The sequence below is a fragment of the Vespula vulgaris genome, chromosome 1 (assembly GCF_905475345.1).
Source record: "Vespula vulgaris chromosome 1, iyVesVulg1.1, whole genome shotgun sequence".
Lineage (NCBI taxonomy): Eukaryota > Metazoa > Arthropoda > Insecta > Hymenoptera > Vespidae > Vespula > Vespula vulgaris.
Genome location: NC_066586.1, coordinates 4,446,138 through 4,469,767, shown reverse-complemented (window position 1 = coordinate 4,469,767; position 23,630 = coordinate 4,446,138). Strand labels below are relative to the sequence as shown.

The window sequence follows — 23,630 nt, the reverse complement described above, 5'->3', positions numbered from 1 at the left end:
TCGGTATATATCTGTCTACGTCATTTGTAACATCCACTCACGGTGTAACGATTTGTAAATATTGCATATAGAAAATCGTCCAATTTGTTTCCATCTCCGACGGTAGAATTCATAAGAGTTTGATTAATTTTGTTGTGATGAGTATTACCTCGAGAACATGTGTGATTTTCGGACGAGTTACGTTGCTGGTAAATATATTTGTGAGACTTGATCGAAACAACGATCGCGTCTCAACATATACATTATTCCGCTATGCGACGTTTCACTTTGCATTAACGCGCTGCATTATCGCGAGGGATTTTCCGTTCCGTTCCGCTCCGAGAATTTCCGTTCCGTTTGGAGAATTTCAATATCCATGGTATTTCGAAACGGTACTCGCTAGCTCGCTCGCTCGTTCTCGCCCGATTCTACGTAGCGGCGCACGACAGTACACAGGCGCTTATTGCAAAACGTAAATGTCGAAATAAATGAACGGTGCCCCATTAGATTTCGCTGACACCGAGCGCTATTTCAAACGCAGATTCCTCTAATCGCGCACGAATACTGCCACGATACGTCGTCTCTGATCTCACATATACGTTTTCTAATTATCGATCGATCGTACGTAACTCCCATCGTAGTTCTCTCCCAAGTATATCAAATTCGTGATAAACTCCGTTTTAATATTATCTACTCGTTGTTTTTTTTTTTTTATTATTATTTTGTTCGTTTTTTCTTTCCGTTTCTTTTTCCTTTTCGTTTTTCTTCCCTTTTCTTTTTTCTTTCCGCGACGTTCAACCTAGTGGCATCGTAACGCAGAATTATTCATGGAATCAATTATGCGAGGGGAAGTAGTACATTTAAATCACGATTAAATGTAAGTCTGCACTTTTCGCCCGTACTTTTTTTTAATCTGCAAACCAAGTGAACTCTCTTCGTGCACACATACACGAGTATACGCACGGAACTTCCGATCTGATTTTTTTCTTTTTTTTTTTCCCCTTCGCTATTTACTCTCAACGAAATCATAAGAGAACATCGATAGGTTTGGTGATTACTTTAATGAGTCTTAACAAAATATCGATACGTTGACTTTAAATGTTAACATCTCATCAAGCTCGTTATTTTCTTCGAGCTCTGTCTCTCTCTCTTTCTCTCTCTCCCTCTCTGAATTTAACAGATCGGAATTGATTCTGGCTACCGTTTTTCCTTTTCCTTTTGACCATACCTTGAAAAGATATTTCTTTCATCGATATTTCTTCGTTCGAAAGAAGAAAATCGATAAGATATTCGACGTGATTTACAATAATAAATTCCGTTAATGTCATTCGCGAAGCTTATTTTTAAGATTCCCGTGAAAATGAATGAAGCTTCGTTTCATTTCCATTGTAGTTTTCATTCGCTTTTCTCTCCGAATGTTTAATAAAACTGTCATCGTTATTCCAAAGATTGATTCGAAGAAAACCTATCGTAGAGCCGAGACTGATAATAACCATTCTCATCGATCTCTTGTCCGCCTAACGACGTTCGCTGGTACGACTGTTTTATTCGAGCGGAAAAATAATAATAGAGAGAAAAAGAGGAAAAAGAAGAATATTATACCATTGGTCGCTTCGTTCGAAATATTACAATCGATGGCTATTGTCATAAAATGAATGTAACCAACACGATTTTTTTAACACAGTTGTACTCGAACAAAATTTGTCGACTGCAATTTCATCGAAATTATCGCAATAATGTAAATTATTTCATATGATAACAAATACGTATATACGTGAATATACGTATGTGAGTGTATTTACCTATATGTGCGTTTGTGTGTCTGTATACGGTACCGCGTGGCACAATTTACAGTTGACGTTGGTGCCGTACTAGCAACGGATATAAATCCGTTCTACGAGCTAAAGTCGCGAGTTTTATCGCCGTTACGTCGCCGTCGTTCTTCATTAATAATTACGAAAAAGTCGTAGGCGTCTAGCGGCGGGGAGCGCAATGGAAGTCGTCGGCTCGTGACAAGAGGACGCTTGAGAGCACGGAATTTATTTGTCCCTTTTTCTAGTACGCTGGCAAAAGAGCCACGGTAAAAGTAATGTCCTTCAAAATGACCAAAGCTTCCCTTTAACCCTTTGAACAGAATGAACGTACATTTACGTCATACGTACCTACCTTAGTCGGTCCGCCATAGTGTTATACAAAGTGCGCGTACGTTTGAAATTTTATACCGAAGTAGTACCTACTGCTATTAATTTATGTCAGATCTTGGTATCTTAATCATTTTTGTCACCATTTATTATTCCTCCTTGTTAGATACAAAGAACCTCATATCTTTTTCCTCTTGTTAATTCAGACGATATTTCGAATTCGTTGATTAAATAGCACGTTCCTTAGAAAATTCACCAGTCAAACGATTAAATATCGGCCCATTTAAAGGGCACGGCGATTATAATGAAAAGACGACAACGAGTTAATCTTCCATGCGATAGTCTTTCGAGCACTTATTCGTGCTACCTTTTCTTTTCTCCTCGCGTGATCTTCTACGGTAGATGCGTGCTTTTCTGATATTTTTTTTTGTTCCCACCTCTTTGACCCTCCTAGCCCTCTTTTTTCCTTTTTACTTCTCTCGAAAGAAAGCTTTACAACGTATCCTTCTATTTCCCTTTTTCTTTTTCTGTCTCACACCATCACACACCGATAAAAACTACCACCCGCGAAACTATTGTCTAGCTTGAAAAGAGCCACGACGTAACGTTACTCCACCCCCTATTTTCTCTCCTTTTCTTTCATCCCATCTTCTTCGTGCTGTCTCTTCGACTTTCCAAGCCGGATCCACAATATCGGCCAACGGTAGTCGACGACGTTACCGTTCCTTTCGAATTTTCTCACATGCTTTTCCTTGGCTCTTTTCTCTCTCTCTCTCTCTCTCTCTCTCTCTTTCTCTTTCTTTTTCTCTCTCCCTTTCTCTGTCTCTTTCTTTCTGTTTCTTTCTCTTGGCATTTTCTTTACTTTTAGTTCCATCGACAGTCTTTTAACTAAACTTCCACTGCAATCGTTGAAATGCGCGCTACAAAGAATTCGTTTCCTCGGCGTGCCGGAGAAAAACGATCGATCTCGCAGTTACGACGTTTCTCGCATTATCGGGAAACGTAGAAAGCAAGAGCGAGGATTATTTATCGTTTCGATTGTTCTATGGTCATTGAAAAGAATATTTACCTACGTAATTTAAGTATGCGTTCAATGTACTGAAACTACTCGAACGGAAACTCGATTCGTTTTACAAACCATTTTTATCGTAGTAATGACGATACTTTGAAAAGAGAAATTAAAACGCGAGAAAGGAGATACAGAGAAAGATAGGGAAAGGGATGAGAGAGAGAGAGAGAGAGAGAGAGAGAGAGAGAGAGAGAGGGAGAAAGAGATAGATAGATAGATAGATAGATGGAGAGAGAGAGGATTAACAGTGAAATTATCGATCTTCTAGTACAGCTTGGATGGGATACGAGGTGAATCGGATTGATCGTGAAAAAGAGAAAGCTCGTGGTCTCTTCCGCGCCTTCTACTAGAGTAATCCCATAATCCTCGTGCTCCTAGTCCCACAAGGAAGACATTACTCCTGCTTTGCACGGTCTCGCTGTTCTTTCTCCGTTTTTCTAGTATTTTGCAGAAAAAGAACGACGAGGGTGTCCCCTTTCGTAGTAGGATATTACAGTTACGAGCGTACTTCTCAGTCTCCGTTTCTATCTCTATTCGCCTCTCACACTCTCCCTATTTCTTTCTCTCTTTCTCTCTCTCTCTCTCTCTCTCTCTCTCTCTCTCTCTCTTCCTATTTCGTAGGAACATTAAGCGAAAGGCTTCTGAAAAACGGCCACTACACGGTTAGCCAAGTACCCCTTTTGCTATCCGTGCGAGAGAGAAAGAGAAAAAGAGAGACAGGAGAGAGAGAGAGCAGCATTGCTCCATACATCCGAGACGACCGTGATTTTCCAGCGACTTTTCGACACCGCCCTTATGGGCAACGGGTTGAAGGGTCGGTCATCAAAATTTCAACCTACTTGCAAAACGACTTCTCTCTCCCTCTTTTCGTTCCGTCTACCATATTCTTTATTCTCGTCTCACTCGCTTTTTGCTTTTTATTTATTTTTTTTCTACTTTTTTTCTTCTCCATAGAAATATTTAATGCCGGGATTTAAAATCTCGTGGAATATTTACTGTTTTCTTTCCCTTATCTTCGTTCACGCGAATCTATCTATCTATCTATCTATCTAATCGCAGAATGGTTTCCCGATAAGAGATAGGTATCTTTGAAAACTCTGGGAACTAACGGGATCTACTTCACGGGATAAACTTTCGGTCAGATGCCGATAGATAAAAGATGCGTCGTTTCACCGATTTTCTCGAGACTTCCTTCTCCTTCGAAATAAATTTAAGCTTTCCTTTTTCCGTTAGAAGAAGAAGAAGAAGAAGAAGAAGAAGAAGAAGAAGAAGAAGAAGAAGGAGGAAAGAGAGGGTCCACTCGGTCGTTCGCATCGACGACAAAAGAGAATGATATAGAGGGAAGAAATAAAAGAGTAAAAGTAGAAGTAAAAAAAAGGTCAGAGAAAGAAGAAGTAGAAGAAGAAGAAGAAGAAGAAATAGGAGACAGAAAGGGAAGAAAGAAAAAGGGATAAGAAAAATCTGAAAGCAAGTTTCCGTCTCGCAGTACCATCGAGAACCCTGCGGACGACTAACTCTTTCATCGTGCGAAGAATCGTGAAAGAACGATGAAGGTTCTTCGATATTCAAGGTTCGAAGTTGACTCGTTCGAAGTCTAAAGGAGGAGGACGTTCGTCGTTATAAGTTTTGTAAAAACACTTTTTAAATGCGCACCTCGGTATTGGCGAGGGTACGAGGTTGGAAAAAGGCGGATATCTATAAAACTCGCGTCCTTTCGTGGTAACGCCATAATTTCTATCCGGGGATATGTCGGCGTGAGCATGGACTATTCGCTTTTGAATTTTACAAGCGTCCCACGTGCCGGTCGTATAAAGGATAAGGGATGGACCGTGGTAGAAGAGGGTGAAGTTGCGATAGCACGAAAATCTTCCGGTAGTCGATACCGCTAGACGACGATAGGGACGACGAAGTCGAAGTCTTCTAGGTTCGAAGGGAAATCGTCGTAATCCTTGTCACGTTAAACGCATACTATACTTACGTTTAGTATAAGAGAAGGTTAGGTAAGGCAAGAGGCAAAGTCTTTAACGATTCTCTACTATCGTCGTCGCTTCGTTTCACCGAGTCCCGTTTAACTTCGACAAAGAGAGAAAACGTGAAATGACATTGGCTCCGGCGAAGTCCTTTTAGACTATCACAACGTTAGAACGTGCGCCGATGAGAAAGTCTGAACGCAGCTGCGTTCGACTACTTTAACATTCCAAGACGCAACTACCACGTTCTTCGAGGGCACACCCCACCTAGAGATAAGAGGGAAAGAGAGCTGCGAACTTGAAAGTGTCCCCGAAGTATGCGATATTCTTAGCGAGAACGAACGAACCTTTTCTCCTCGCAACTTTTCGCGAACAACTTTGCGATGTGCCGTCGTATCGGCTAATTACGTACATACCTACTTTTATACGTCCGCCAATTTTCGTCTTCCCTATGGGACTCCTTCCTTAAAAATTTCTCGATAACTCCGATAAGAATCGACGTCGACGTGTTAACGAACGAAAACTCTTTACCATCGGACATCGAAATTAATTTATTCAATTTTCCGAAGCCATTTATCGATCTACTGTGCGCTATTTAAATCGTTTTTCAATAAAATAATATTTCGCTAAACGATATATCGTTGTTACAACGTTTCGATATTATAGTTCTCTCCAAAATCGATCATAAGACGATTACAACGCGCGTGCTTTTAATTAAAGTACTTGTGACAATTTTATATCGTTCCTGCGTTCATCACGAGTAAAAGCATCCGTTCTACGATCGAAATTCCGAAGGATGGTATCTCATAAAAAAGGCCATAATCTCGCTTTTATGAGCCTGAGCGTGCATATTCCTTTTATCGCTTTACGGAAGCACCGAATCCAAATTCGTTGCCTTAACTCTCTTACTCGCGGGCCTTTTCTTGTTTGTTTATTTTCTTTTTCTAAAAATTTGCGCGATCGTAATGTTTTTCGTAACGCAAACGATCCTTGGACACAACCCGTCGTTCGTAATATCGTCTTCCACGTTTGTTCACGAGTCTCGTTCGAGTCGTTTATCAAGCGCGACCACCATGGACGACAAAATGGTAGAACCGAATCCATATATAATAAAGGTATATATATCCCTAGTTCTCCCGTTCTCACGATTCCCCGTTTCCTCGTTTCCGAACGCTATCGAGAAATAGCCGGGCCGTTAATGTCATTAATAAAATAATAAATACTATTACGCGCTCTAATAAATACATAGAAGCGAAAATAAACGTCGGTGCAAATGAAGTTATTGCGCCGAATGCACAATGATATTTAATCGACTTGACCAAAACCACGAAAAGGGAAATAATCGAAATCTACAAATTTCATCGACGAACTTGATGACCCTGACTCGCCTCCGATACACCATTGAGAATTGAACGGTTAAAATTATTTCGATAGGAAGGATTTTTTTATAAAGTTAAAAGTTCACATTGGATTTTTAAAAAATTCCTCGTACGAACGTTCTCCAACGGGGAACGGATGTAACTGGGATGGTCGATTCTTAAACATAATTGGATTCGTTTAAAAAGGAACGTAAGTACTATGCGTTACGATTCTCTTCGAAGTACATTGAAGTTCTTTAACCAATTACGCGGTTAATTAAACGCCAGTTATTTTTACAGTACGCATACTTCGCTCTTTACAAATACTTTGGAAGGTAACGGCTATTATTCGGAACTGGCTCGATTTTTTTTTCTTTCTTTTTTCTTTTTCTTTTTCTCTCTTTCTATCTTTTTTTTTTATCTTAACTTCTTTCATTCCTTTTCCGATTTCCACCTTTCCTTTCTTCCTTCCTTCCTTCCTTTCTACCTTCTTTCCTTCTTTCCTTCCTTCCTTCTACTTCCTTCCGTCTTTTCTTTTCAGTTGTGCTATCTTAATTCCCCCGTCGCGTCGGCTAATTTCGCGCGGGAAAACGAGTACGCTTCAATTAGAAAGAACGGAAAGGACGTTTTGTTCCTTTAGCTTTGCGAAAGTGCAAAGGTACGGACTTGCATTCGTTAAGTGAGAGATAATAGTACGAGAAAACGAAAAGGTGAAAGACAGGTGAAATTAACCAAAGTCGATCTCGTGAATATTCTAACGATTTCGTTGTATCAAAGAAATTCGAAATTCGTTAATAGGTTAATTAAGATGGATCGATCGATCATGAGTTTCTCACGTCGGACGAATTGTACGTTTAACTCGTGGTAAACGTTTAAAAGTTTGCGAAGATAGCGCGTTATAGGATTTTAAATAAATGTCCCGTAGTTTTACTTTCGCGTAAATTTTCTCTCTTGATCGATCCTCTCGCCGTCAGCTGACATACGCATTGGATAAGAGGAAAGGAGTTCGTAAAGTAACATCGAGACAAGATCGCGAAGAGCAAGGGAGTCTCAGGTAAAAAGATCGAAAAGGAAGGGCGACGAGAAAGAATGAGCAACTTAAAGAAGTCTTGAAGCGCGAAGGAGGCCGATAAGAACGATAACAACTTGGGAATTGATGTTGAATCTTTATCGGTGCTACGCTTTCTATTTCTCTCTCTCTCTCTCTCTCTCTCTCATTTTCTCCTTCTCTGTCATCGGTAACGTCGAATCGAAGTGTCGAAAGAAGTAGGAGAAGCAAAAGGGAAGCTCGTCCTCACATCGTGCAGAGTGACTGGACGAAACGATCATTTTTCATTTCAACAAACGTATCAGCTGAGGGCTTTCGGCCAAGTTCAAGGGGCTGGAAGGGTGAATAGGGCCGAGAGCAGCCATTCGTACTCACGGATGGATAACTTTAAAGAGTATGCTTGAAGATGTGCGAAAACTAGCCAAGTAAACGTTACGTCAATCTCGGTACGAGAGGACTGCATTGGACTGTCTGACTTAAGCCCGACCTTTCCTACTTGCTCCCTTTCGCTTCATTAAACAGAACGACCTCTCTAAAGTTTCTCAAAACGATGGGGACGGAGATGCATCGAGTAAGTTGAAATATCGTTCGAATAATTCCTTGCGATTGCGTTTCTATCGTAAAATCGAGGGAGTAATGCAAGATGGAATGATTATCACGAAGAAAGACGAATTTCCTATGCTAAAATCGTCGGCTATTTCTCTTCGACGACGACGACGACGACGATGACGGTCGATCTTATTTACGTAGTCGCTGTGGCGTCGAATAATTAGCGAGACAAACGGACGAAATTACTCCGCCGCCGACAGGAAATAAATCAGGCGCTCCTACCTCCGTTAAAATACAAGATGTCTTGGGTAGAAAAGTGAGGAAACGAGTTGGTAGAGAGAGGAAAAGAGAGAGAGAGAGAGAGAGAGAGGGAGCAGGTAAAGTTAGCCAGGACCGGGCCGGAAAACGAAAAGGAAGAAGGCACGAAGAAGAACGAAGAGCAGGGTTGGACGGAATGGAAGGAGGGAACTTAATGAAATAAGGGTTGTTAATGAGAAGCAGAGGGAATACGTATCGTCTTTGCCAACCCCTTCGAGAAGTACTCCGATACATTCACGGGAGTCTTTTCTTTTGAACAATTTACGTCGTATTTCCGATCCGTGAAACTGATAAATTTTTCTTTCGCCGTTAGTCTTTCCCTTTGAATATTCAGACCTTGTAAGATTTATATGAATGCCCTCTCTCACTTTACCCCTTCTCGCACCCTTTCCATCCACTACCCTTTATAAATATTCTAGTCTGCCCTTATGTGGCGAAATGAATTCCCTCGTACAAGAGAAAACGTGAAACGCGAAGTGAAAGACTCTCAACTAAAACGCAGTGGACAAACGAGCTAAGCGAAATATCCAGTGAAATTTCTCCTTTTCTCTGTTAGCGACTTGAATTACTTCCTCTGATAGTTATAGTAGATATATATATATATATATATATATATATATATATATATATATATTGAGGTAGATATAAGAGATTTTATAGATAAAAAGTATTCTTACCTATAAACCATAAATCGTTTATTGGATCGTGAATTGCGATCGTTCGCGCGGAATCGTTTCAAGAGTATTTCCCGCAGCGTAAAGAGAACACGGACGTCCTCGAGAGTCTTAATCGTAACTTTCGTAAGTCATGAAATGTTATAAAAGGATCGTGAATCCATCGAAAAAGCCGCTATCGACGAGTAAAATGTTTAATGATTCCTTTAACCGTATAGACGCGTCCGTATTCTATCCGTGCTACTTAAAATACTTATTGTTAGCTTATCACGCAACGTTCATCGAATAATTTAATAGCAATTAGCTTTGTAAACGACGCCCGAACTACCGTACAAGAGCAATTAGTATGGTGTAATATTTAACGGGTTCACTTCTCGATGAAATAAAGCTCGTTAATGAGAGATTCGTGAGAGATAAGAGGATGAGAAAAAGAGAACGAGAGAGAGAGAGAAAAGCGTAGAGAACACGATCGTGTCTTGCTCGAGGCTCGAAACTTTACGAGTCGAAGCTACCTCGAAGATGTATCTTCTTTTATCGACCCTTGCAAATCGCGAACACGAAACTAACGTTTGGCTAATCGACGACCGCGCGTTAATCTTTCTTTCCGTTCGATTCGCGATAATCTTCTGTGTACGATGAAAGTCTGGCTATCGTGTTTAAAACTCTTTCTCGGTTCTTTCGGAAATAAAAAAATAAATACGAATTCCTATTTATTTTTTCGTGCAGAGAGCATCCGATCGTGCGTAGTATCACGATTTACGAGCCTCTGAGGAACCCACGGGAAGGTTTATCGAAAAACCATTATGGTTCATGGATTTATATGCTCCCCTAGACACTTACCAACGTTTATTGATTATTCATAGAGCCGCAGGTATGTACATTCATCAAATCCTTTAGAAACGTCACTTTTGTCTTCCTTTACGATAATTTTATTTTTATTGCGGAACAAAGATATTAAATTAAATCTTTGCAATGCATAGGGGAACATTACAAAGTACCGCCTTTGGCAATAAAGGAGTAATAATAAACGTCGATTACCAATGTGTATTTATCGTTTAATCAGATTTTCTTTCTCCGTCGTTCCGTCCTTTGAATTTATGTTCTTTAATCTTCTTTTTACTCGTTATTTTCGAACGAAATGTACTTTGGCATGTCCTCGAACCGTTCATTACGTGTACGATGATTAAAATTCTCTGTGTCGCCATGTTACCTCTAACGAAGGGAAGTCCTTCTAATTAAAAGATCGATACAATCCCTGCTTACCTTAAAAAATACATCTTCGTACCTTTTCTCTTTTAAACGAGTTTTAAAAAGCGCCTTGTTTCTTCGCGCGAGTCAATTATTCTTTGAAAAATAATTTTGCCTTGTCCGAGAAAAAGATTTTCAAGACACTCTACGAGTATTAACTATCTACCAGTCGTAATGAGTTCTATGAAAGAAAATATATATATATATATATATATATATATATATATATATATATACTTGCACGTTGAAATTTCGAAAGCTAGGGACATGAAATGAGATAATAAAAAGGAAACAAATCTCTATCATCGCTTTTTGTTGTACGTAGTGATAAACAACGCACTAGGTAAAGTAGTAAAGTTTCAAACCAAGGCCATTATATACTTCTTGGTAGATAGGTCCTATAGTTAGCGCTCTCGATAAATTTCCCAGAGGTTTCTGAGACACCTTTGCGACTTTATCCTGGGCCTCGTGTTGCATCGTGTAAAACGCTTTCGATGGGTTCCTCTGATGAAGAAGGGCTACGTTAATTAAAGGCGAATACAATCACCGTATCCTTTCGTAGTACCGAGCTAACGCGTTTCTTTTCTTTTCTTCGTTTTTTATTTCTCCGTCTTTTTTTTCTTCTTTTTTTTTCTTTTCCCTTTCTTCACGGTAACTCGTGCGAAACTCGTGTACTGCGAGCTCGCTTAGCCATGATAAAGGGTCGGATGGAGTAAGGTAGGGCGAGGCAACGTTCTCGGACTCGCCCAATAAAGTCGTTCGCTACTTCCTACGAAACCCTTTGGTTACAACCCTCTTACGGGTGACAACGGCAACAACGGCGGTGTCGCGAACGTGAACGAGAAAGAACGTCATTGGAAATAACGAGTTCTACGAAGAGAAGAGGAAAGACTGTTCTCGCGCGAGTGTTACGAGAGTACGACCTGTAACTTTCCGTACTTTCAGACACGCTACCGTTCCCGGGGCCCTTTGAGTAAAGCAGTTATTAAAATTGAGAGTATTCGTTGAAACTTCCGCCAGCTCCTTCGCAAGCCTTCGCCTCCGTCTCGGTGGAAACTTTCTCTCTGCTTTTCCTTTGCTTTCTTTCGTCAGTTGAGTATAATAGTCCAAGGCGGAAACTCGCGAGATTTTCTTCGCTCGGCATCGACGTAATGATTTCTTCTATCTTCGCGCTTCAACGGAAGGCGTTTTGAGAGAAAAGACGAAGAAAGAGAGAACAAAAATTGAGAAGAGGAGAGAGAGAGAGAGAGAAATAGAGACAGACTGGCAAACAGACAGAAAAAGAGGGAAAGAGAGAGAGAGAATGCTCGAAAGACGATACTTTCTCTTAGCAGTCACCCGGTACAAAATTCGTTTGACTTTTGTACGAGGCACGGTTTGTCTTCGTTCGTTCAATGCAGAGTTATGCTAATGCGCTTTAGCCTCTCCACTTTTAGAAAGGTGCCATTCCTCTTGATCAAGATGGTCATTGAATATACTTGCGCTTCTCCGCGCGAATTCTCCTTTCACGATGAATACGCTTTTCTTTTAGCCGTCTTTAAGCACCTGCGAAATATTCTCAATGCCTCTGTCCGCGGATCCCTCGAAGTGCACGAAATGAACGTTACAAGAATTTCCCATTACGCGGCGCAAAGATCTTTTTAGTTTAAAGGGATAATTTTAGTTTAAAGGGATATCGTTCTTTGAGATTCTTTTCTAGTCTAAGGGGCTTTATAAAATACGACTACGTATATAAGATAACGTAAATGAAATTAGATCGATCATTTGTGTCAAAGCTTTTAACGTAACGGCGTTACAATAAATATCAAATCCTGTCTGAATTTAATTTGTACGGTAGAAAAATAAAAAGAAAAAAAAGGAAAGATGTAAAAATAAAATAAAATAATAAAAAAAAAAAAAAAAAAAAAAAAGGTGAAATCACCATTTCGCGTATACCCGGATCGACGTTTGTTTTCCCGATAAAAATTTTCATCGTAGAGATCACTATTTTCCCCTCGCACGCCGGAAGGCATCAGATGAAATATAATATGATATTTGTATATATCAACGCTGTAAGGCATGGTCGTTGTTAATAGAGTTTCATACAAAATATCTTTTGGTTAAAAAACATGACAGAAATCAAATCATAGATCGTATGTGGGATACCGAAATAAAACGAGATAGGGCTCGTAAACTTCGTAATATGTAATACCTCGATGTATACTTTAAAACGACAAACACAAAGATGACAAAAGAAAAAAAGATAAACAAGATCAAGGTTCACTATGATATGGTGAAATTTTCGATAGTAAAGAACGGTAGAGAAGAAAAGAAAAGGGAAGAAAAGGAAAGAGAAGAGAAGAGAAGAGAAGAAAGAGAAGAGAAGAAAAGGAAAACACAAAAAAGAGAAGAACAAAGAGAAGAGAAAAGAGAAAGAAACAGAATGTAGAGACGAGAAGCGTATCTTTAAGAGAGCACGAATCAGAAGGCGACGGAACAATCACTCCTCGGAGAAAACGTCGTACGCGGTCTACATGATATTTCCTCTTCGCGATGAAACTTTGACAATTCTCTGGAATCTTTGACACAGAAGATCCATAAAGTCTGCGAAGCCCGAGAAAAAGGTAGTCTACACCGCACGGCAGTGGCAGCAAAAAGGAAAAGGTATGGAAAAAAAAGGGAAGAAAAGATAGAAGAGGGGTAAGAAAAGGGGTAAAAGATGGAGGGGTGTGAGAAAGAGGGGTAGAGAGAGGGGTAGAAGGAGGAGGAGGAGGAGGAGGAGGAGGTGAAAGGTGTAGGTAAAGGGTAGAAGAAAGAAAGCTCGTCCGTAAGGATAAAAGCCGACGCGTTGAGAGAAAACACGTGGGATTTCTTGAGGTACGTTGGCGGTCTACGGAGCAAGGAACTTTGAGAGTTGGCTTTCCCGTTCGGCCCCTCCTTCCCCTTTACCCTCGAAAGATGGCTACCGCTGCTAACCCGGCTGAAACTTGCCGGATATATTTTTCCTTCCCCTCGTTCTCCTTTCGACCGTGTAAGGCTCGAACATAGTTATACCAAATAACGTGAAACTCTGTTTAGTTAGAGGAGCCTTTGTACAAGAGAGAATACAAATGCTTTGGACGAAGAACGATATCGCGATGTTCGGATCATTTGTTAATTTCAATGAGAGATTAAGTGGCAAAAGAGACAGAACTAGTCGAGAGCTAGCTAGCTAGTCAAGTATCGCTTCCTCTACGAAGACGTTTCGTCAAGTTAAAATCCACTCCAGCTAGTACTGTAAGCTTAGCATCTTGAGGCACCGTTTCCTTCCATTATACATTCCTTACTATTGTTACGTTTCACGGTTTAACGTAGCAAGGCAAGAGAGTAGTGCTCTTGAAACAGGTAATTTCAATGAATTACCAATCCCTTTGGTGTGAACGCACATCGCTACGCTTCCGTCAGCTTTGGTGTCTGTTTATACTCGAGGTACTATCCGCGCGATCGTAACGGTACCTCACATTGCCTGTATTATTCCTGTAGATTAGACGTCACTCGACGAAACGCGACAAAATGTCTTCTCGAATCAAACCAACTTCTCTTTCAACCCCTTCCCCGTATCTTACAAAAATATACTACGAATAATATACTGGTAGTGGTATTACGAATTTCAACGAGCCGGAAATCATTACGACATTCGTCAAGCAAAGAACATCGCGATACGATCGGCAGGATTTTACGCTCGACGACAAATCTCACGTATTAGAGTTTCTATCCTCTTCCTCGTCTTTCGCACGTTCACGAAAAATCATTTTAATTTCGTGTCAAAGGAGAAAAAGTTGGAGCTGCTCTAAATATTCCTGGCCGGGCATCCTGCGAAAAATTAATTAACGTTGCCCGACTACCAACAAGCTCCCAACACGAGAGCTTTTTTTTTGTCCTCTATCCTCTAGTACGGATCACCGAAATGTTCTGTCTCCAATGTTTCTTCCTTCCATATCAAGGATTTATGAAGATTTTCATTCGCGATAATAAATAATCTCATTAAATACCTCGTTATACTTATGGAAGTAGCCCGAGTAGTTCCTATCTCGTTTTCCATTACACCGTTCTCTTAACGGTGTATACTATCACGGCATCAAAATATTAATCGGAAAGTATAGAAGATATGAGATTCGCGGTATTATGCTTTTGAACTTTCACGTAAATAGTCTATAATCTTTGGCGTCGCTGAAACTTTTTTCCTGTCATTAAAACTTTTAGGCTCGCAGAAAGAGCGAGTTGGCGTCCCGTGTAATTAAAGCACACTTGCTTGGGATGTTCATTAAAAGCAAAGAGTTAAAGTGTATTTCATCAAAAGTTAGTAAATGCCTCTGGTATGGCGTTGGTTTCTTGCATCTTTCGTACGTACGTGAAAACTTTCTTCGGAACGTAAGAAAATGTATAAAAGTGGATTTTATCCCTCTCATCCTCTTTCTTTCTCCCTCCCCGCCCCCCTCTTTCTCTCCTTTACTTTCCGTATTTTGTCTCCGGTTAAATTAATATCTACGCGAAGCGTGACGTATTTCGGAAGATCGATAACTCTCTATTTTCGACAAATATCACTTCAAGTTCGACGTAAAATGATATTTTGACGATTTCCATTATTGAATGGAATTTAAACGATGCATCTCTGAAATACATTCGGTACACGTTCGCTGCGGAATTACAACCATTTAACTTTCCTCGTTTTAATTTTCATTTTCTTCTGCGTCGAAGCGGAAAGCACGATAGGAACCTCGGCATTGATAAAAATTGCAAATCAACAAATAAACAAAACTGTGAACATTTATCGACATTTTTCTGAAATCGAACGAACAGCGTCGCGTTTGCTGTCTGTCGTTCGTCGTGTTTCCTCGATTTTGCGGGTCAACTCTCATCGTTTCCGCTCGTAACGAGTATCGATGAAATATTATTGATTTTCCAAATTTCATCGGACGCAGAAAATATGCAATAAAGAATCGACAGCGAATTTGTCTTTCAATTCTTTCTTACACCTTCGAACGAATAAGATTTATTCTTATTTCCGAAATATTTCACGTAGACGTAATTTTAAATGTGATTATTTTCTATGCAGACTTTAAATTCGATCATCTATCGGCTAAATTTGAATATCGATTAATCTATATATATATATATATATATATATATATATATATAGATATAGATATAGATATAGATATAGATGTATATATATTTTCCACAGAATCTTTCGAAGAAAATCAAATTTACCAACAAATTGAGAGACGGTATAAACTTGCTTTGTCTCTTTTTCGGGTTACGATTTCAAGGAGAAAAAGATGGTAGAAAGAAGAGAAACCGTAAAACGTCCGGACGTTAAACATGTAGGAAGAGGGATGGGCTCTGAATCTTCTTCGGCTTTTATACGCGACTTAAAGGAGCCTCCCTTTGTTTCAAGATTCTCCTTTCGGTCGCACGTCCCGATTTTCAGGTCGAACCGCAACCTACTGCGTTTTACCTCTTACCCATTCCTGAACTTTCTCCTTCCCCCTACGTCCTATCTCTTTTCTTTTACCATCGCTAACATCCCTCTTTTACTCGGTTCTCTTCTCTCGCAACGTTACCGACCCTCTCGAGATTTACTACCAGTCACTCGTCGCTTCGCTTAACGCTTTCCACTTCTTCTTTATTCCAAACTAGCTTCTGTCCGCCTATCTCTATCGTAATTCGTGATCTATTAATTTCGATTGATAATAAATGTTGAGCGTGAAATCGATTATAAATCTTCTTTTTTATTTATTTATTTTTTTGTTCATTTAATTTTCATTTCGTAACTATTACAAAGTAATGAAACTTTTTGTTCTTTCCTTTAATTCTTTTTTCTTTTCTTTACTCTTGCGATATAATAAAATTTCTTTTTCTACTCAATTTCCTTATTCAACCTCATACAGAATAATAGACTCGTTATGTATTCTAATTTTGTATTGTCTTAAGATCGATTGTTTTTGCAATCGACAAAATGAGAGAATGTCAACTATCCGACTAATCGGACGATTAATTGATCGAAGTCTCTATTATTCCAATTTATTTTTTAACATTTTCATTTCTCAGACAGGGACGATGCATATATTCAATTTTTTTTATCTTATCGTCGATAAGATATCGTTTCATTATTATTTGTTTCAGATCTTATAGTCAATAGTCCTGAATATACCTTCGTTCTATATGACGTATAAAATTAGCAAATATAATATGAGTAATAACGACTTAAATCGTTAATTAATTATCGGAGAATATTTTTCAATATTCTTTCTTCTTCATTTTTGTGTCAAATTCTGTCTGGATCGAAAAAGTTGCAGTAAAAAAAATGAGGGGAAAAGAAAGAAGGTAAAAAAGAACGATGAAAGCATTTATCAGGAGATTACCGTTTCTCCACTAATTTCATTATACGAGTGTCTATTCTCTCTCTCTCTCTCTCTCTCTCTCTCTCTCTCTCTCTCTCTCTCGCTCTGTCTCTCTCTCATCCCTAGTTGCGACCACCCGCGGGAGAAACGTCGGAGTTAACTCGGCACAATAATTCCAGGAGCGCTACGATCACCCAGATGCCTTGAATATGGTTTAAAGGGATGTATAAGCGTGTCTTACCCTCGTTCACACGGGGAACGGATTAAGACGAAAGACGAGAGGGAGTCCTGTCAACGATGTTGTTCGATATATGCATGTAGATGGAGGAAGACGCTCGACGGACGTTCGGTGGAGAAACGATCGTTGTAGATACGTTGAGCTTTTCCTCTTCTCGAAGCCGTTTCGCATTGATCGATCACTTAATAGCGTGGGATCGATGATCGATAGCCGTTAACACGAAGGGTAGATATGTACATCGTGCGACCTCGTGCATACATTCGTCGACAAGGCGTATCGTATGGCCATAACTTGCACGTAAGGTAATTACCTAACGAGAGAATGAGAGAGAGAGAGAGAGAGAGAGAGAGAGAGAGAGTGAATGAAAGAGAAAGACAGAGAGAGAGAGAGAGAGACGTTTGTCGTTATGCTAATATTCCTACAGAAACTCGAATATGTGTGTGCTGCGATCATTTCGCTTACTTAACTCCTTGAATCGTATAATCGGTCGTACTAATAGGAGGAAGGATAAAACTAACGATTACCTTACTGGGAGATCCTTTACTGAGAGAAGAATGAAAGATAACATAAAATAGAGAAAGAGAAGAAAGAGAAAAAAAAATAGGAAAAGAAAGAACAGTCCTACCCGATGAGAGGAGTAGACCCTAATAAGACCCTGTTACTTCTGCTTGTCCTTTTTCCGACTTCATACGATGCGCGTCGTATCGCGGTTAGCGCACGAGAAGCGACGTTATCAGAGAGAATTTATGGCTTAGAAGCCGAAATCGAAGTTGTCAAGCACGGCAAGGTCGAGGGTTCGCTCGCTACCGCCTTGCCGGTTAACCGAGCGAGATATATATCAAGCGAAGTGCTCTCAATTATGGATGCATGACGGTGCAATTTAGAATCCACCGGAGATATACATCGCTATTGTTTCTCAGAATTCGGCTCCCGCTCGATGGCCGATGCCATTTATCATACCAGTGATACTTTGGCTACCTTTCCAACGAAATATCAATTACTTATGGCACGACAGAAACGACAATGCGCGCGCACCATTTGATATAGCTAGAACGGCGGGCTTATTCCTTTTTTATTTATTCATTCATTCATTCATTCATTCATTCATTCATTTATTTATTTTTTCTTTTTTTTCTTTCTTTCATATTACTCATTCTTTCTTCTGGCGTACAGTCGCTAGAATCGTGGAGAGGGGGTGGAGCGTTTATAATACTCGTAGATCTTTCACGAGTACACCGCGGCGACGAAACCTTCCCCGTCCTTGCGCATAATTCATGCGCCGCCGAGAGGTTAAACGAAATCTGCATATCGAACGCGCACTGCGTTCTCTGGTTAAAACCAATCGGGAGGATTTACGAACTAGACCGTGCCTCGTTGAATCTCGGATGCGAAAGATTTAGCATCTCCGGGAAGAGCAGCCGGTATGGACAGTTAATTATCTCGTTCCTAGCATCACACTGTATTCCTTTTTTCATCCTTTTTCCTTCGAAAAGAAAGAGAGAGAGAGAGAAAGAGATAGAGAGAGAGAGAAAAAGAGAGAGAAAAAAAAGAGAGAAAGAGATAACGAAAAAGAGAGAAAAGAAAAAGGAGGAAAATCCAAAGGGACATAAAAACGAACGAAATAATCGCGGCCTCGCACCGAACTTGGTTCGAGTGTCTCGGTTAATGCTATTTATAGAGGAAAGTGCGCGGTATCTCTTGTAGGGAGGTGGAAAAGAGCGAGAAAGCGAAAAAGCGTGGCAATAGACGGTGGGTTGGCGGCTTGGAGAATGGGTGAGAGGGATTCTGAGATGGCCGGAAATGGAACGCCCTCTTGCACCCATTGTAATATCGAATCCAAGAATAGGAGGATATTGTAGGTACGTGGAACAGTAGCAGCTGGAACGACTTCACATAGAATATGGGTGGGATGGCTACGAAGGAGAGCTATCGAAGCTTAAGCCTTCCACTCCTGCCACCGACTTTGCATCGAGTAGATATTCGCGAAAGATATACGCGTATCGTTCGTTCTCTAGGTCGAATTATCGAGCTCTTCTCTCTTCTCCCTTTCTATTTTCTTCTCCTCCTTTATCCTCGTCTCCCCTTTCTCTCTGTTTCTTCTCTTCTCAACGTCTTTTACACTCCCTTGTCCTTCCTACTCGAAAGTTTCGCTTCGAGAGATTTCGGATTCTCTTCAAATATCCGGAGGCTGGCTCGAAAATGCGAGGCTTGATGTATCGCCAAAGTAAAATGTTCGTTTTGCTATCTGCTAAACCACTATCTACGATACCCTCTTTCACCCAACAAAAAGGCTTTTCTTTATGACGCGAGACATGTCCTTTCGCGTTGAAGAGTAACCTGGTTCAATCTACGTTTTCTCTCTCTCTCTCTCTCTCTCTCTCTTCCTCTCTTGAGACCGACTTTTCTTCTTCGATCCATCGTGGTGACCGAGCATAAGCCGAAACGTTTCTTAGTCTCGACACCTGTCCATATCTATATTCGACTCTCTCGCCTCTTTAAATTTACCATCAACAAAATCTCGTGCCGTGAGAATAGTTATGTCATTTCTTCTTTTGCGATTAATATCATCTATCTTTTTTTCAACAGTCGACGTATATACATATATATTTTACTTAATTGATTATACATGAAATAATTTAGACTTTAACATCGAAGAAAAGGTTTAAAATGTCTATGCAAAGAATCCTATTACCAAAGGTGAAACTAAAAAAAATTTTTAAAAAGAAAAAGAAAAAAGGCTAATTTTAAGCTTCCCGCCAAAGGGACAGAAATCTGGATTTTCTTCGTGTAATTTCGGATTTACGAGAGTTGGACTCATGCCAGATCAAATAAGACAGCCTTCTGCTACACCATCCGTGCTCCCTGTGTGGTCTACGACATTGTTCTAGCCTAATATTTTATACGTCTATCTATCTTCACTTCCTCTTTCCGTACCTTTTACGTAACCTGTGAAATTATTGGATCAATGGCTTGACCAAACCGTTATCCTTTAGGTATTACTATTAATCAGAAATATCTCTGCCATTTTCTTCGACATTCGAAAGCGTATAAAATCTTATCGTGTCGACCTTTTCTTTTTTCTTTCTTTTTTATAATCCTGTTTCAAACTCCAAATCTAAAATTATACGTAAAAAGAAAGATGAGAAAATCGAACACACACATATATATATATATATGTGCATGTATGTATGTATGTATGTACGTATATGTATATATATGTATATATATTTGTAAGTAGGCCGCTGGAGATTTCGAAGTTGTTCCACCCCAGGTACTCTCTCGCGATCTTCGCTTTTGTTTTCATTCTGGAAAGTTCTCTCGAGCCAGCTGTGTCCTTGACGGATCTGTCCGGTTCTGCGAGGACACTTCAACTCCAATTTCACTTGGTTCTCCTCTCATTCAATGGACATACGAATTCCTCTTTGCCATTCGATCGAACAGATCGAGCAACGAATAGAGAGATAGAGAACTTCATCGAAACCAATTGATGGTTATCGTGAAAGCGTTCTCGTTTTGTGTAGTTATTTTTTTTCCTTCTTTATTTTATTTCATTTCATTTCATTTCATTTTATTTTACTTTCTCCCTTTCTAAAACGAATGATATCTATAATAAACTATAAAAATAATATTTCCACGTGAGACTACGTTGAAATAGCCGTCGGTATTTCCTTTTATTTTTTTGCGAAGGAGTTGTTGGCGAAGGAGAAAAGGAAATGGTTTGCATAAACGGTGGGTACGATTACTTCGAAAAGGGCAAGAGTTATGTAGGAAGGTAAGGAAGAAGCTTTTCTCGAAGGGGTTGAGAGTATAGTCTTTGCTCTATCGTCTTCTCTATGCTTGAACGTAGTAGCTTGGAAGCTTCCCGTCCTTGTCGAAGCTCGCATTATTCTCCCTCCAAAGTGTGCCTTCGTCTTTCGATCTCTTGAGCTCATGTACATGGATGGCAAAAGCAGTTTCCACTACGATGACGCGATCGACTGAAGGATCCACAAAGCGGTTAAAGGCGTGAAGCGAATGATAGAAGGGGAGGGGGCTCGACTAAAAGGTAAATACTACGGATGTCAATTTCCAAGATAGTTGTATATATAGCAGTTCTACTTGTGACAAGAGTAACATCACCGAAGACAGCAGGTTTGGCTCACGCCGATGTGGAAGTACGTCTTTGAACACGAATTATCGTTAATTCTCTTCCTCCTCTCTCTCTCTCTCTCTCTAACTCATGAAGAAATGCAACGTCTTTCCTTTACGTTCCCATCGCATTGCATCGGATTGCAACGAATAAACTTCCTTCGTGGAATTCGAATGCAATCAAAGAAGGAATCTAAGGAGAGAGAAGAAAGAAAAGTCTCCTCTCTCTCTCTCTTATGGCTTTTCGCGCCATAAGTTGAAAAAGAAGATGCAAAGATGGCCCCTTTACGAGGAGGTAAAATACTTTTACCAACACCACGAAGATCCAAGGAACATCGTTGAAATCGTGCCATTAGACCCGGACGGGTCGTCGTTTCGAACGTCTCCCTTGCATTTGTCTGCGTTTTCTCCGGATTCTACGGTAAAGACAGGATACAGTGGTGAGCGAGCGTGGAATAGTGGGAGGGAGAAGAAAAGAAAGAGAAAGATAGAAAGAAAGAGAGGGAGAGAAAGGTAGGTAGGTAGATACGTAGGTAGGTAGGTAGGTAGGTAGGAAGGAAGGAAGGAAGGAAGGAAGGAAGGAAGGAAGGAAGGAAGGAAGGAAGGATAGGTCCATCAGCCAGACGACACGCGGAAATAATATCGCTCCCGGAAATCCTCGGTCCGGGCCAGCTTGGAACCACCGAAGAGAAATCGTTTCTCTTCTGTTCGACCAACGAACGCGTTCCTCTTCTTCTCTCTCTCTCTCTATCTCTTTCTCTCTTTTCTTACTCTGTCTCTATCCTCCTTTCTTCACCTTCTCATCCTTCCTACTTTCCTGTAGGTAGGAATAGAGAAACCTAGCCGCGAACTCGCTACAGGAGAAAGAGACGGACGATAGGACGTATTTATTATATAACCATACTCTCCCTTCCTTGGAAGGTACATCACGTAGAAACAGGGTTATTGTTTCCTCCGGGTCCGGCCTTCACCGCGTGACAAGAATTCTCAATACAAGGATATTTCATTAGACGATGTCCCCAGTCAAGCTCGATCTCGATGGACTCGGTGTTCTCTCAACGAAATCGAATTAAAAGGGATACAGTGAATTTTCATCGAGCTTCATTCGTTGATTGAAGAAAATGTAATCGAAGATATACGTATACCGCGATGACTATTTACGGCTACGGTCGTAACGTATTTATTATTTTTAACTCGGACGAGATTTAATTGGCTAAGGGAGAGAGAGGCTAAAAAAAAGGATAAGAGAAGCAAAAGAAGAAAAAAAGGAAGAAGGAAAAAGTAAAACGTAAAGCATCTGTGTTACATCGGAAAGTGCAAAAGTGCGATTGAATTCGGTCCTTTCGTAAGAGTTTTGTGGTTTATAGAGTGAGAATACACGTAGAAGAAGAGGACTTTATGTTCTCTGATTCTCGTAACTCTTCCCATCGTTCGAAAGTTCTTGCTTTACACGAAAAAGTACAATAAGAAAGCGAAATTGGCGGTGTTCTTTAGAGATAGAAAGAAGGTTTCCTATTACTCACACACACAGACACACATCCACCCACCGCACACGCGCGCCAGAGAAAGATAGAAATTCTTTTGTCAGTCAAAAGGGAGCATTCCATGGAAAGGTTTAAAGTTTCGGTCGCTCGCTCGCTCGCTCGCTCTGTAGTTCCGCTTGTCGACTCGTTTTCCTATCCCACTTCGTCTAGTTCTCCTTTTTCTTTCGCAATCCTTTTTCTCTTACCTTTCCTGCTTTTCTGAGATTTCGTTGTTTTTTCCACTCCTTTTTGGTAAAAGAATTCTCCTAAAGACTTCTTCTCTCGGTGAGAAAGAATTTTAGGATCATCACGGATATATTAACCCCGTGGAATTATCATTTCAGTTACCCTGAACCGTAAATCGTAAATTCAACGTAACGGAAACAACAGGGAAAGAAAGTTAAAAGAAAATAAAGAAAACGTTCCGGTATAAAATCGTAACTAGATTCTTGTTGCGTGGTGACCGGACGCATGGCAACGAGCGAGTGGTAAATTGCATTAACAGGAAGAGATCGCGGGGATTAGTCGTACATTACGAGAGAAAATTATTCTCTCGAATTTTATCGTAGTGGACACGTAAGGTACATGAATAATGAAGTCCAATATTAGTCTACACAAACGTCGTACGGAATATCTCGGTGGTATTAACGGAAAGGTAACAAAGTTACGTTCTCAATTTGACTAAACGGCCGCTCTTGAAATATAATTCGTCCGTCACGAGTGAAACGTTTCGTTAGAATCGACAGTAAGTGAAATTGTCGACGTTTTATCGAGGGATAAATAAAAGAAGAAAGAGAAACGAACAAATGTTATTACGTAGCACTCGTTGAGCCATAATACTCGAAAGAAAAGTACAGATACCGAGGAAAAAGAGAAATGATAAAGAGTGTATCGTGAATAACGTAAGAATAAAGGGTTTGACGGATCTCTCTAAGAAAACGGATAGAAAAAGGGTGAGGGATCGGATCGTTTTTCGAACGTGGCTGCATGGTAACGGTCCCTCTCCAAACGATTCTTCCAGAGAT

At 40.2% G+C, this 23,630-nt stretch overlaps 1 protein-coding gene across 5 annotated transcripts in view; it reads right to left on the bottom strand.

Moving 5' to 3' along the window:
• Positions 1–23,630, bottom strand: part of LOC127064829 (synaptogenesis protein syg-2-like) — a 169,206-nt gene that overhangs the window by 62,540 nt on the left and 83,036 nt on the right. The gene's annotated exons all lie outside the window — the stretch shown is intronic.